The sequence below is a fragment of the Choristoneura fumiferana genome, unplaced genomic scaffold (genome assembly GCF_025370935.1).
Source record: "Choristoneura fumiferana unplaced genomic scaffold, NRCan_CFum_1 Sck3bRy_348;HRSCAF=598_pilon, whole genome shotgun sequence".
In the NCBI taxonomy this organism is placed as follows: Eukaryota; Metazoa; Arthropoda; class Insecta; order Lepidoptera; family Tortricidae; genus Choristoneura; species Choristoneura fumiferana.
The window spans coordinates 148,678-161,862 of NW_027413003.1; the positions used below are offsets into that span (position 1 = coordinate 148,678).

At 36.3% G+C, this 13,185-nt stretch overlaps 1 long non-coding RNA gene across 1 annotated transcript; it reads left to right on the forward strand.

Moving 5' to 3' along the window:
* Nucleotides 1–423: 423 nt before the first annotated feature.
* On the forward strand, nucleotides 424–12,533 carry LOC141445093 (uncharacterized). The gene is made up of 4 exons (XR_012453277.1): nucleotides 424–1,015; nucleotides 4,839–5,026; nucleotides 6,220–6,297; nucleotides 12,523–12,533. It is a non-coding gene; the product is annotated as an uncharacterized lncRNA (long non-coding RNA).
* Nucleotides 12,534–13,185: the final 652 nt, after the last annotated feature.

Genomic DNA, 13,185 nt, shown 5'->3' on the forward strand with positions numbered 1-13,185 from the left:
ATCTTATATCGTAAAATAAACAGCAGCTCACCCATCGACTCTGGCAAATGGTCGCACTGTGTCGATTGCAAAATAATGTTCGAACTTTCACACTATTGCTGTTGGTGTTTTATCGCGGTTTCTAACTCCAAAAGACACTCGAAGCCATTTTGTCGGGAAGGCCGTCACGTTTTGTATTTTAACATTAGGATAGATTTGAACGTAGTCGAATATGAGATACTTTGTATTTTCGAATATAGACATGCACGCTTTATATTGTGTCTAAGCAAACGCGACAAATTTTCACTTTCTTTTTAGTAAATTAACGACGCTGCTTCAACACTGAATTATAGGATTCCATTTTCGGCAAATCCTAGGAAATTACCAATATTACAATTTCTACATAGGCCTTACACATACCACAGATAAACAATAGTACACGCTATGGTCTCTTCTCAATAGTATGTAGGTTCCTCAATTTGCATAGAAGCTAGCGAAATCTAGCGCTCCTTGTTAAAATAACTTACCTATAAATTCTGCTTTCTTGCCATAACCAAAATATAAGTGAAAGTACATCAATATGTTTTTATATCATATTAAACATTCATTCTTAATAATTAAACATTTTATTCAAAGATTCATTGAACTTTCTCAAGCAATTTGTAAAGAACAGAGAACATTTTACTAGTAACATTGCTTACCTAATCGTACCTACTTTACCGTATCTGTCAATTCCGCCATTGCTTTTCCCTTCGGTAAAAAATACAAAATGTCGGTCGGCAGTTTTAAAGAAAACTTGTTGTTACAGTTTTTCCAACCTTTCGTTGCCTTTTTTTGAGTGAATTGTTAATTAATTTAAGTGTTTTAGTGCTTCCTCCATTACTTCGTTGAGGTGATCCGACTTGAGCCTTCGGCTCCTTCGATTTTGCGTCGAGACGAGATAGAATTTGATTTTATTATTTCACTACTAACGTATTTGTTAAAATATGTCTTCTCATTTGCTGCGTGCCGGGATGCATGACAAGAAGTGGAAAAGGTAAATAAAACCATTCTAATAAAATAGTTTTCCAATTGTAAGGTTGAGTTTTCAGTCTCGTGAAATATTGAACTATAAGCTTGGCAAAGGCGAATGATATCGCTAGTTATACATTCTAAGTGTATTTAAAAGGTTAATAATTATTAATTAATCATTAACCGTTGTTGAGAGGATTTTTTATTTTGATCAATGTTTTTGGCGTCACAGCCATCGTATCACATCATTATTATGCCTGGAGATTCCTATACATTACAATACTCTTTGGCCTGGAGTCTCTCTCCCAATAAGGCTGATCATGTGTACAAAAGCCTCAATAAAATATAAAAAAACTAACCGAGTGCGAGTCGGACTCGCGCACCGAAGATTATGTACGAATAGTTGGTCAGACTATACCAAAGCGGGGAACCATACAATTTTTTTTTATTGCTTGAAACGCGTAAAAACAGGAATCAAAAATTGGACAGAAAATTTTCAAGCAAAATTACTATGGAGCCAGGACTTAAAATTCGAAACAATGTTTTTTTCTATGTGAGTATAAACCCTATTTTAAATAATTGTTATAATTAGAGTATGTTAAAATGAGCATCTTTTAATAGGGGTACTTTTCACTGTGACCAACTACAGATGAGATAGAAGTAGAAGAAAGAAAATGAGCATTCAACATATTTTAATCAAACATTGCTGATGACATTTCAGTCAGCATAACAGGTAAAAATAAAGAAAATTACAATACTGAAATAAATAAAACTGTATATATCATAATAAACTGGTAAAAGGACAACAATTTGAAAGTTAATTTAAATAAAACTACATATGTACAATTTCGAAATGGAAAGGCTTATTTTGAAAATATCACTGTATTATTATGATAATCAAATAATGAGAGAATCAAACGAAGCACGATTTCTAGGTATAATTTAATATAGATAATAAGTGTAAAATATTTCTACGCCGATGACGGCAGAATATGCTGAACTAACACTTTTTACTAACTTATATTGTACCATATTCTCAGAAATAAATAAATAAATGATTGATTGATTGATTGAGTGTTCATGGAAACCGCATGTTCAGAGTATAGTAAATAAAATAAATTGTTTTGCTTATACACTCTGGCGGCTTACAAAAATTGCAAATGAACAAACAGCACTAAAAGCATACCATGGCTACGTTGGATCAATATTAACATATGTATACTATTGTGGGGAAATTCAGTAGACATTAATAGGGTATTTATTGGTCCAAAATAATGTATAAGTAGCATATGTAATGTCCTCCCTCTAACTACTTGTAAACCACTGTTTGAACGGTTGAATTTACTGATAGTCCCTTGTTTATATATTTTTGAAATATGTAACTGTCAAATTACATCCAAAGCACTAAAACAAAACAGCAAGTGTGCCATTTTAATACCAGATACCCAAATAAACTAATTTATCCTAAAACTAACACACACTTGTATTGCAGAAACTGTTTTCCAAGGGCAATACGAATATTTAATAAGTTGCCTAAGCGCATAGCTGAGTTGCCCAGGAGTAAATTCAGATTTAAATTATATCAGTGGCTTAAAGACAAAGCATTTTATTTAATTAAAGAATATTTAAAATAATAATTGACATTATCACAGGGTTACATTGATCTATAAATTAATAACTATTATTCAATTTAGATTATTTATTTATATTACAAAATTAATTGTCTTTTTAGTGAACTTATTTAATAAGTTAATGTTTTCATGCCAGTGTTTTTGGTTACATGTGTCACTGCACCTTAACACATTTTTATAAAACCATTTATTACCTTGTCTAAAGCAAAATAAATTATTTCATTTCATTTCAACAATAGCTAAGATTAACGGCTTAATTCAGTTCTGGCAATTCGCCGGCCGCTGCCGCGGTACGCTTGCTTCGCTCGCTCGGCTCGGCTTGTGTGTTGTGGACACAATTCATACTAACCACTGCTCGCTTTGCTTGTACCTAAATTTAAAACTTTGGGTCCCTATATCTCGGCTATTTTTAAGTACAGAGAAAAATTTGTCTAACAAAATACGCTTATTTTAACGTATTCTATACAGTAACATCATTTAAAATATATGTCATCATGACTTCTTTTTGCCAAAAATTTCCAAGTCCCCGGCTCCTTGCAAAAAATTTAAAACTTTGGGTACCTTTATCTCAGCCATTTTTGATTACAGAGAAAAGTTGTTCAAGTAAAATACGCTTATTTTAACGTACTCTATTTGATAACATCATTGAAAACATGTGTCATCATGACTTCTTTTTGCCAAAAAATTTCCAAGTCCCCGGCTCCTTGCAAAAAATTTAACACTGGGTACCTTTATTTCGGCCATTTTTGATTACAGAGAAAAGTTCTTCAAGTAAAATACGCTTCTTTTAACTTACTCTATTTGATAACATCATTTAAAATATGTGCCATCATGCCTTAATTTTGGTAAAAAATTCTAAGTGTAAAAATTAAGATGTAACAAAAATACAGCAACCCTGCGCCTAAGTAAAATGTATTTTATATTGGTCACTGTAAAATTAAGATTTTCAGATTTTTTTGATTGGCTGCTATAAAAGCTACCTTTATACCAAATTTCAAGTTTTTAGGACAACTTGTAGGTAATTTGTATGGAAACACCTTTTTTTTAATGGTATATTTTGATTGGGTTGACTTCGAAGTTTAATTTTTTACTGAGCTTCAAGGTACTGCACACCAACCAGGTTTGAGTATTGATATTAATTTCGGCATGCTACCTCCACATTGAAGATTGTCCCGTGTGGAAAATTATGCTTAGAGCCCTATGTCCCTGATGAAAAAGGATCTTAAAAGACAGACAGATCATTGTATAGTGATCATTTAAGGGTTCGGTTTTTAGGGTTCCGGACCCAAAATGGCAAAAACGGAACCCTTATAGTTTCGCCATGTCTCTGTCTGTCTGTCTGTCTCTGTCTGTCTGTCTGTCTGTCTGTCTGTCTGTCTGTCTGTCTGTCTGTCTGTCTGTCTGTCTGTCTGTCTGTCTGTCTGTCTGTCTGTCTGTCTGTCTGTCTGTCTGTCTGTCTGTCTGTCTGGGTCTGTCCGTCCGTCCGCTGTCCGTCCGCCGTCTGTCCGTCCGTCTGTCTTATATATATATTATATAATGCTATAGGAATCAAACTATGCCGACAAAATGGTACAATGGTATGCTTGTTTGCCATCCACTCGAATAAAAAAAAAACAGTCATAAAAAATTTTTTTTAGGGTACCTCCCATAGACAAAAAGTGGGGGTGATTTTTTTTCTCATCCTAACCCTTTAGTGTGGGGTATCGTTGGATAGGTCTTTTAAAACCAGTAGGGGTTTGCTAAGACAATTTTTCAATTCAGTGATTTGTTTGCGAAATATTCAACTTTAAAGTGCAAATTTTCATTAAAATAGGGCGTCAGCGTAAAATCTAAACGGGTGGATCAAAAAATTTGAAAAAAATCACAACGGTAGTAAGTATATCAAACTTAAAAGGAAAACTATAACGGCAAGTTTGCTTGAGAATTATTAGTAGTTTAAGAGTAAATAGCAGCCTAAGGTATAAAATATACCTAAACTTGGAAGATTCCGTATAAAATACGAAATCCTTAGAAAAATATTACTTAATTTTTTCGTAATGGCTACGGAACCCTATTTTGGGCGTGTCCGACACGCTCTTGGCCGGTTTTATCCCTTTTGAAGCACAAGTGCAAATTTGTTTCATGAGGATAAAACACAAGTGCACATATAAGAACAAGTGCGCAATTGTGCTTTACACGAATCTGAAAAAAGAGTGACATATTTATTTTTATTTATAGGTGTAAGTTTTCATGTGTTTCCGGATCCAGCCAAGGAAATAGACAGATTTCGAATGTGGGGTCAGAATGTTCGATGACAAATACATTTTCAAGAATAGGACAGTGAGTCAACAACAATTAGAAAAAAAAATATTGTTATGATAAACAGAGATTGAGCAAAGCTGCAATACCCGTGCTTAACTTACCAGGTATGTATATATAAAGAAATACCTTGCATTTATAATGATACGCAGGTGGTAGGTGGGTAGTCTGGTAGTTGACTTATGACCTCACAAGCAGAATGTTGTTGTTGTTTTTTTTATTTGACTGGATAGCAAACAAGCAAGTGGGTCTCCTGATGGTAAGAGATCACCACCGCCCATAAACATCTGCAACGCCAGGGGTATTGCAGATGCGTTGCCAACCGAGAGGCCTAAGATGGGATACCTCAAGTGCCAGTTATTTCACCGGCTGTCTTACTCTCCACGCCGAAACACAACAGGGCAAGCACTGCTGCTTCATGGCAGGATTAGCGAGCAAGAAGGTGGTATAGAAATCTGGGTGGTCCTACCACCTGTTGTTGATTCAAACCTCTCAGTTTTTTCGGATTTATGTGTGAAATAACATTAATCATAAGCTTTTTGGTGAAAGAATACATGGTGAGGAAACCTGCACGCACTTGTGATCAGTGGTATGTGTGAAGTCCCCAACTTGCACTGGCCACTGGGCCCTCCCTCTATCAGTGAGGAAGCCTGTGGCCAGTGGTGTGATATACATATTGTATATATGCTGGAGCTGACGATGATGATGGACTTATATTGGCCAACGAAAGCTGTACCAGACAAACTGCGGCAAATTAAAAAGAAATGAGGCTGACAACTCTTGCTGTACACTGTTTAAACAATGTTGATACTTAGATATTATTAAAATTTTCCAGATCTTAAATTATACTTCGAGACTTCAAGCTACACCAACATTAATTATAGTAATGTGTGAAAGTTGATGATGTACTTTAGGAGTCCCTTGGTCAATTTTATGACTTTTGTCAGTGTCCATTTATGTACAGTCCAGACGCATCAATTTTGGACCATTTTGACCAGATTGGCATTGAATATAATCTTCTAACATTTTAATTATAACATAATCTTATAACATTTTGCATTTTGAGAATGGTAGGTTGAATTGAACAAAAAATAATTAATTTATTTCTTAGAGCAGAAATATCGAAACTATCTAAGCCGGGTTAGAATTTATTTATTTATTATTTAACAAATTTGATGTGGAATGTCAATATGTCAATTTTGACAGTCTTCAAAAATGATACCAGATTAAAGTTTGGTAAAAAATGCGTGGACAGCTTTTGCTGGCCAGATTCTAATAACTTTATTGTTTGTAATTACAGGTTCAACTCAAATTGAAGTATCTGCTGCAAGGACAATAGACACCTTTAATACAGATTTGCCTACAACAAGCACTGCAGGTAATTTCATGCGACTGTTGTTTATTTAAACAGACTTATATTGAAGTGGGTGATGTAAGTAGATACAGTTATGTGTATGCGAACCAAGCAAATCAATTTTGGAATACACTATTATTGATGAAAATGTGTGCATTCTGTTGGGTGCCTGTATTTGAATTACTCGGATTTGCATAATTTACCATTTTCACTTCTGTTAGTAAAATTTTCATTGCCTCATGACAACATGGGAGACTGACTAGTTTTGGCAAATTATTTTTTTTCCAATTAATCTAAATAAGTAATTAGTATAATTAGGTTTATGTTTGTGACAAGCAAGATATGTGACAGCCAATACAGGACACAATACATTTCTATTTAACTACTATATTAAAAAAAATGTATTTATATTACTTTTTAGGGTATGTACCGTACCTCGAAAACAAATAAGTTTTCTATTAATAACCTAACCATAAAAAAAAATATTTTGAATACAAGCTTTTTATGCTGACTGTACTTTTTGTTGACTGTACTTGCATTGTCACCCAAATTACATTTGTATACCAAATTTCAAGTCGATGCTATTAACCGTTGAAGAGTTCCGCCCTGCGGAGACGATCCTGGCTGGACTACTAGGATGTTACTACCAGATTATTGTGTTGTCACGCGATTTACATAAGTATTCCAAATTTCAAGTCAATCTGACAACTGGGAGTTGGTCAAATTATACTTGCAAGATTTGACTACAGACAGAGACAGACAACGGGACAGGTCACAGGTGAAACTAAATAAAAGCTTGTAAAAAAATGCCATTTTTAGTAAAAGCTCTTTTGCCAACTATAGTTTTTATTCGGAAACCAGCATTAGATAAACAAAAAAATTGATACACAATAATAATAATAATAATAAATATCACGGGACAATTCACACCAATTGACCTAGTCCCAAAGTAAGCTTAGCAAAGCTTGTGTTATGGGTACTAAGCAACGGATAAATATAATTAAACATACTTAAACATTCGTATTTTTCATACAAATATCTGCCCCGACACGGGAATCGAACCCGGGACCTCAAGCTTCGTAGTCAGGTTCTCTAACCACTAGTCGATCTGGTCATCTAAACACAAGAATTTAACCGAAACTCAATGTCAACTGGAAGAGATCACCATAATTTCGATTAAATTTTAGAAAGTACCTCATTTACGACTAGTGCTAAAGACCTTTGTTCACTAATATAATTTTATAATAATAATAATCTAGATGGTTTAACAATTAATATGGTAAAATGTATTAACTTTCCGCCTCAGTTTTGTTAACCAACATACAAATTGGTTACCTACAGAACAGGCCTTGCCTAGTGTAGGAGTCAGTGTAATTTATTGTAAAGTACCACCATTTTTGAAAAAAAAAATTGTATGTGTAGTTTGAATTAATAAAAAAAAATGAAATTGAATTAAAATTAAATTTTCTGTACAATAAAGAGCTTTACATACATACATACATTACTATATGAGTGAAAGTATGTATTGTAGATTTGAGATAAGTTCTCTTTATGTTGTCCAACTGTCCAACATTTCTACTCACTTAATCAGTCATTGAGGTGTAAAAAATTCTATAAGATCTTGAAACGAAATTTTGCAACTGCTTGAACCCCAATTTATAGCATACTATACAAATAGCTGTTTTCATATAATATTATGTTAAGACCTGTTTTATACTAAAACCTCTTCTTTTGAGAAAACCATAACTCATGTCAGTCCGTGTAGCAACCGTTGTGTTGATTTAAATAAATAATGTTTATGCTGTCACCACGAGTCCACGAGTCTCTATTCTAATTTATAAATTAGTTTTATCATGGTAGCAGATCGTAAGGAATCGAGTGAAAGTAATAAATAAATCGAGTGTGTAATAAACCAAGTTTCAAATCAATCCGGGAAGACGAAGATTCAAAATGCAATCACCTAGTTGCAAAATTGACATCGGTCACCTGGAAGGTGTAAAAAACTGGTCTACATGGAAATTCAAGGCAACATTACTACTTAGAGGTATGCCCGGTGGATTGGATGCGGTAAACGGTACCCTCGAGAAACCTGTGAAACCTACTACTAGCAAAGCCGATGAAATTTCTCAGTACAATACAGCTCTCGATCATTACAACAAAATTGACAGTTCCGCATTACTACTGCTTACTGCAAATATGTCAGACGAAACTCTTCAAAAGATCATGCGTTTTAACTCGTCTAAAGAAGTTTGGGATGAATTACATCGGTTATTCGATGGCAAGTCTGAAGACAAGAGTTACGCACTTTGTATGGAGTTTTTCGGCTATTGTAAAGATCCGTCACATGACATCACGACTCATGTCTCCAAAATCAAAACCATTTGGTCAGATTTGAAAACTGAATTAATGAAGATAGACAAATCCGAATTACCAGATATCTTATTAATCTGTAAAATTCTCGATACTCTACCTGAAGCATATTTTTCTTTCAAATCGAGCTGGATGTTGATGTCGAAGACAGACAAAACGATAGAAAATCTGACTACGCAACTTTGTGCGTATGAACGCGCTATGTCATTGAAGAATGAAGGTCCTGAAGAAGCTCTGGCGCTACTGAATAGCAATAAAGCAAAGAAGAAATGTGGATACTGCGGAAAAGTCGGTCATAAGGTCAGACAATGTCATAAATGGAAAGCTGACGGGAAACCAGCAAAGCCAGAAAATAAACAGACATCAAGCAATTTGAACTTAATGCTCTTGCCAGTTACTACGGATGTTAACTCAATGCTTATGAACTATGATGCATCAAGTTGGTTTGTTGACAACGGAGCTACTAGTCACGTCACTTGCCGGAACGACTTTTTCTCTAGTTTCGAGCATTTTATTGATTCTCGTACAGTGACGACCGCTAATGGAGCTACTGTCAAAGCTATTGGCAAAGGTACTGTTGACTTGAAAACTGTTATCAAAGGCAAAGAGTCCAGGCTAAGACTCTGTGATGTCTGGTACGTACCTGATATTATGCGAAACCTATTCTCTGTGCTGGCCACTCAAGACAGACTAAACAATAGTGTTTTCATGTCTGAAAGGGAACACTGCTCGCTGAAAGTTGATGGACATGTTATATTGACTGGCAAAAGAACGAAGAATGGAGGCTTATACAAGCTTAATGTAGAGACTATTACAAAGTCAATTCCTGATCTGAACGCCTTGTCAACAGATAATATACTACAACTTTATCACGAACGGTTAGCTCACCAGAATAAGAAACACGTCAAAGGAGTTATTGAACGGGAACTTGGAATTAAAGTTCGTCTAGATTCTGAACTATGTACCGGATGTATTTACGGAAAGACTCACCGGCAAACGTTTGGAACAAGAGAACGAGCTAAGGAACCTGCAGAAATTATTCACGCTGATGTGTGTGGTCCATTCCAGCCTTCCTTCAATAAATTTCGTTACTTCGTTCTGTTTAAGGATGACTTCAGCAAGTATCGTCACGTTTATTTCTTGCGACAGAAATCGGAAGTTCACCTAAAGCTCCGACAGATGTTACAGGAATGTAAAGTGGCTGGACACTCTGTAAAAGAATTTTTGAGTGACAACGGAGGTGAATTCGATAATGAGAACGTAAGGTGCATTCTACGGGAAGCTGGAATAAGGCAAAGGCTCACGATGCCCTACACGCCGCAACAAAATGGCCTTAGCGAACGTGAAAATAGAACATTAGTCGAAGCCGCCCGCACAATGATGCATGCTCATGAAGAATTACCTCTCGCTACATGGGCAGAGTTGATAAATACTGCTGCGTACGTTTTAAACAGAAGCGGCCCAACTCCAGAAAATGGTAAATCACCATTTGAATTGTGGTTTAAGAAAAAGCCAGCAATCAGTCACCTAAAAATAATTGGATGTGAATGTTACGCTCATATTCCTCAACAAAAGAGAGCGAAGCTATCTAAAAAGGCTGAAAAATGCATCTTAATTGGATATGACGGTGATGAAGGCTACCGCTTACTAAGTAAGAGTGGGAAACTCATAAGGTCAAGAGACGTTATATTTAATGAGTCAGTACTTACTCCTTATGGCCCAGATGATTCAGCAGAGCAGCACTCAGCTGAAATCTATTTTCCACTTTCAGAACCACCGATGTGTAATGCAAGGGAGGATGATCGCACTGAAAACCGCTCGGATCGCACTGCAAGTAGCACTGATGAGCCTAGATCAGTTGTGCCTTCCACATCGCCGGATCATGTTGAGAGTCAGGAAGTAGGAAACCAAGACAGAGGTATGGAATCATTTCAGCCGTCTTCAGAAGCATCACTGCCAGGGTCACCTTTTTATGAAGATGCTTTAGATGATGATGACAATGATGATACTGAGGCTCCAAGAAATAACGTAGATGATATAGCTGAGATAGCTACAAGAATGACTCTACGGGACAGAAGTCAAATTCGACAACCTGATCGTTTTGAAGACTATGTTATGATGTCAGCTGATGATGTTAACGAGATCAATGAACCAAAAACCTACAAAGAAGCAATTTCTAGTCCGCATAAAGATCAGTGGGTCAAAGCAATGGAAAATGAGGTGAAGTCTTTAAAGGAAAACAAAACCTGGATACTGGTTGACCTTCCAAAAGACAGAAAGCCTATATCCTGTAAATGGGTATACAAGATCAAGACCAATGCAGATGGCTCTCTAGACAAATTTAAGGCAAGGCTAGTTGCAAGAGGGTATACACAGAAAAAGGGCATCGACTTTGATGAAACTTTCAGCCCAGTTGCTAAGATGACGACAATTAGATCGGTCTTAAGCGTTGCTGCAAATGAAGGTTTAAAATTAACCCAATTTGATGTATCGACCGCATTCTTGTATGGTTCACTGAACGAAGAAATCTATATGAGTCAACCTGATGGCTACTCAGATGGATCAAAGAAGGTGTGTAGACTCAAGAGAAGTCTATATGGCCTCAAGCAAGCACCTCGGTGTTGGAATAAATGCATGGTAGATTATTTGAAGACTATTGGATTTAAACAAAGTGATACTGACCCCTGCCTGTTTATTCGAAACCGTGAGAGTAACAAAATCATTCTTGCTCTATATGTAGACGACGGTCTGGTTGCTGCAACAAATCAGGAAGATTCTGAAAAGTTTATTAGAGAGTTGAAAAGAAGATTCAAAATCACTATAAAAGATGCATCCTATTTTCTAGGATTAGAAATAAAGAATCAGAATGGTGATATAAAAGTGTCACAAAAGCACTACGCTCTAAAAGTTTTAGACCGCTTTGGTATGAGCGATTGCAAACCTGTCACCACTCCTATACAGAAAGATGGATTGCCAGATCTGGATAAAGAGGTGGTAGATCCTACTTCATTTCCGTATAGAGAAGCTGTGGGAGCACTGGCATACTTGACCGTTGGAACCAGACCTGATTTAGCATACGCTATAAGCGTTGTATCCCGAACTCTAGAAAATCCTTCTAAAGAAGATCCAGAAGCTGAAACGTATTCTAAGATATATCAAAGGAACTTCGGACTATGGAATAACTTTTAAGAAGAGATGCAATGCAGGAATTCTGGAATGTTATAGCGATTCTGATCATGGTGGAGACCGAAGCTCCGGACGCTCGACGTCGGGTATTTTATGTTTATACTCTGGAGGAGCAATATCTTGGGCGAGTCGACGACAAACATGTGTTGCGATATCCAGTACAGAAGCCGAACTGGTAGCTGCAAGTGAAGCAGCTAGAGAGATTGTTTGGATCAAAAGGCTCTTTGGCGAAATATCTGAGTTGAAGGAGATACCCAAACTGAAGGTTGATAATGATGCAGCCATAAAGATCTCACATAATCCAGAACTTCACAGAAGAACCAAGCATATTGCTATACGACATTTTTACGTACGAGAACTCGTTGCTGATGGTGAAATATGCGTAGAATATGTACCCAGCGAGTTCCAACTGGCAGATTTTCTGACAAAGGCATTACATAAGCCACGGATTGAATCAATAGCAATGAAAATTGGTATGGTCCGTTAAGGGTTGCCAAAAAGGGAGGATGTTAAGACCTGTTTTATACTAAAACCTCTTCTTTTGAGAAAACCATAACTCATGTCAGTCCGTGTAGCAACCGTTGTGTTGATTTAAATAAATAATGTTTATGCTGTCACCACGAGTCCACGAGTCTCTATTCTAATTTATAAATTAGTTTTATCATATATAATTATATATTTGGGGGATTGCAGGTGTACAGGTTTCCAACTGGAGAATAGCTGCTGGAATTGCTTCCTTGAACAAACAAGCTGGTATCACCATTGATATTCAAAGCCTAGAACTTCAGGTAAGCAACTGGTCACCACATACTTATTATTATTTTATCGTTATCATCAGCCTATTTACGCTCGTACTGCTGGGCACAGGCCCTCCTCTTCACATGAGTGAGCTTGGCTATAGTTCTTACGCAGGCCTAGTGCGGATTTGAACTTCACACACGGCCATTGAAATTCTTCGCGTAGTGTGCAGTGTTCCTCACGATGTTTGCCAGCACCAAGAGCTCAGATATTTGTAATTCCGCATATAAATTCCGAAGAACTCTGAGCTGGGCTGAACCCACGACCCTTCTGCTTTGTTGCGGACACCACGGCGACGCTGTAGTTTAATTAGTTTCTAATTAGATTTAGAGGCTGTTTCCATTATTTGTTTTGTCAAATTAGGCGGAGACGGATCACATTTAACCGTCGGTTTAACGCTAATTCAATGGATGGTGAACAGCCCCTTAAGCTCTATATAGAGTTAATTAGATTAAGAATATTGTAAATTAGTATGTAATTTACTTTAATTAGGTTAAGTTTCCGAAATATGATTTTTGAAGTTGAATTTTTGCGACACTAGCCATACCAGAATAATAA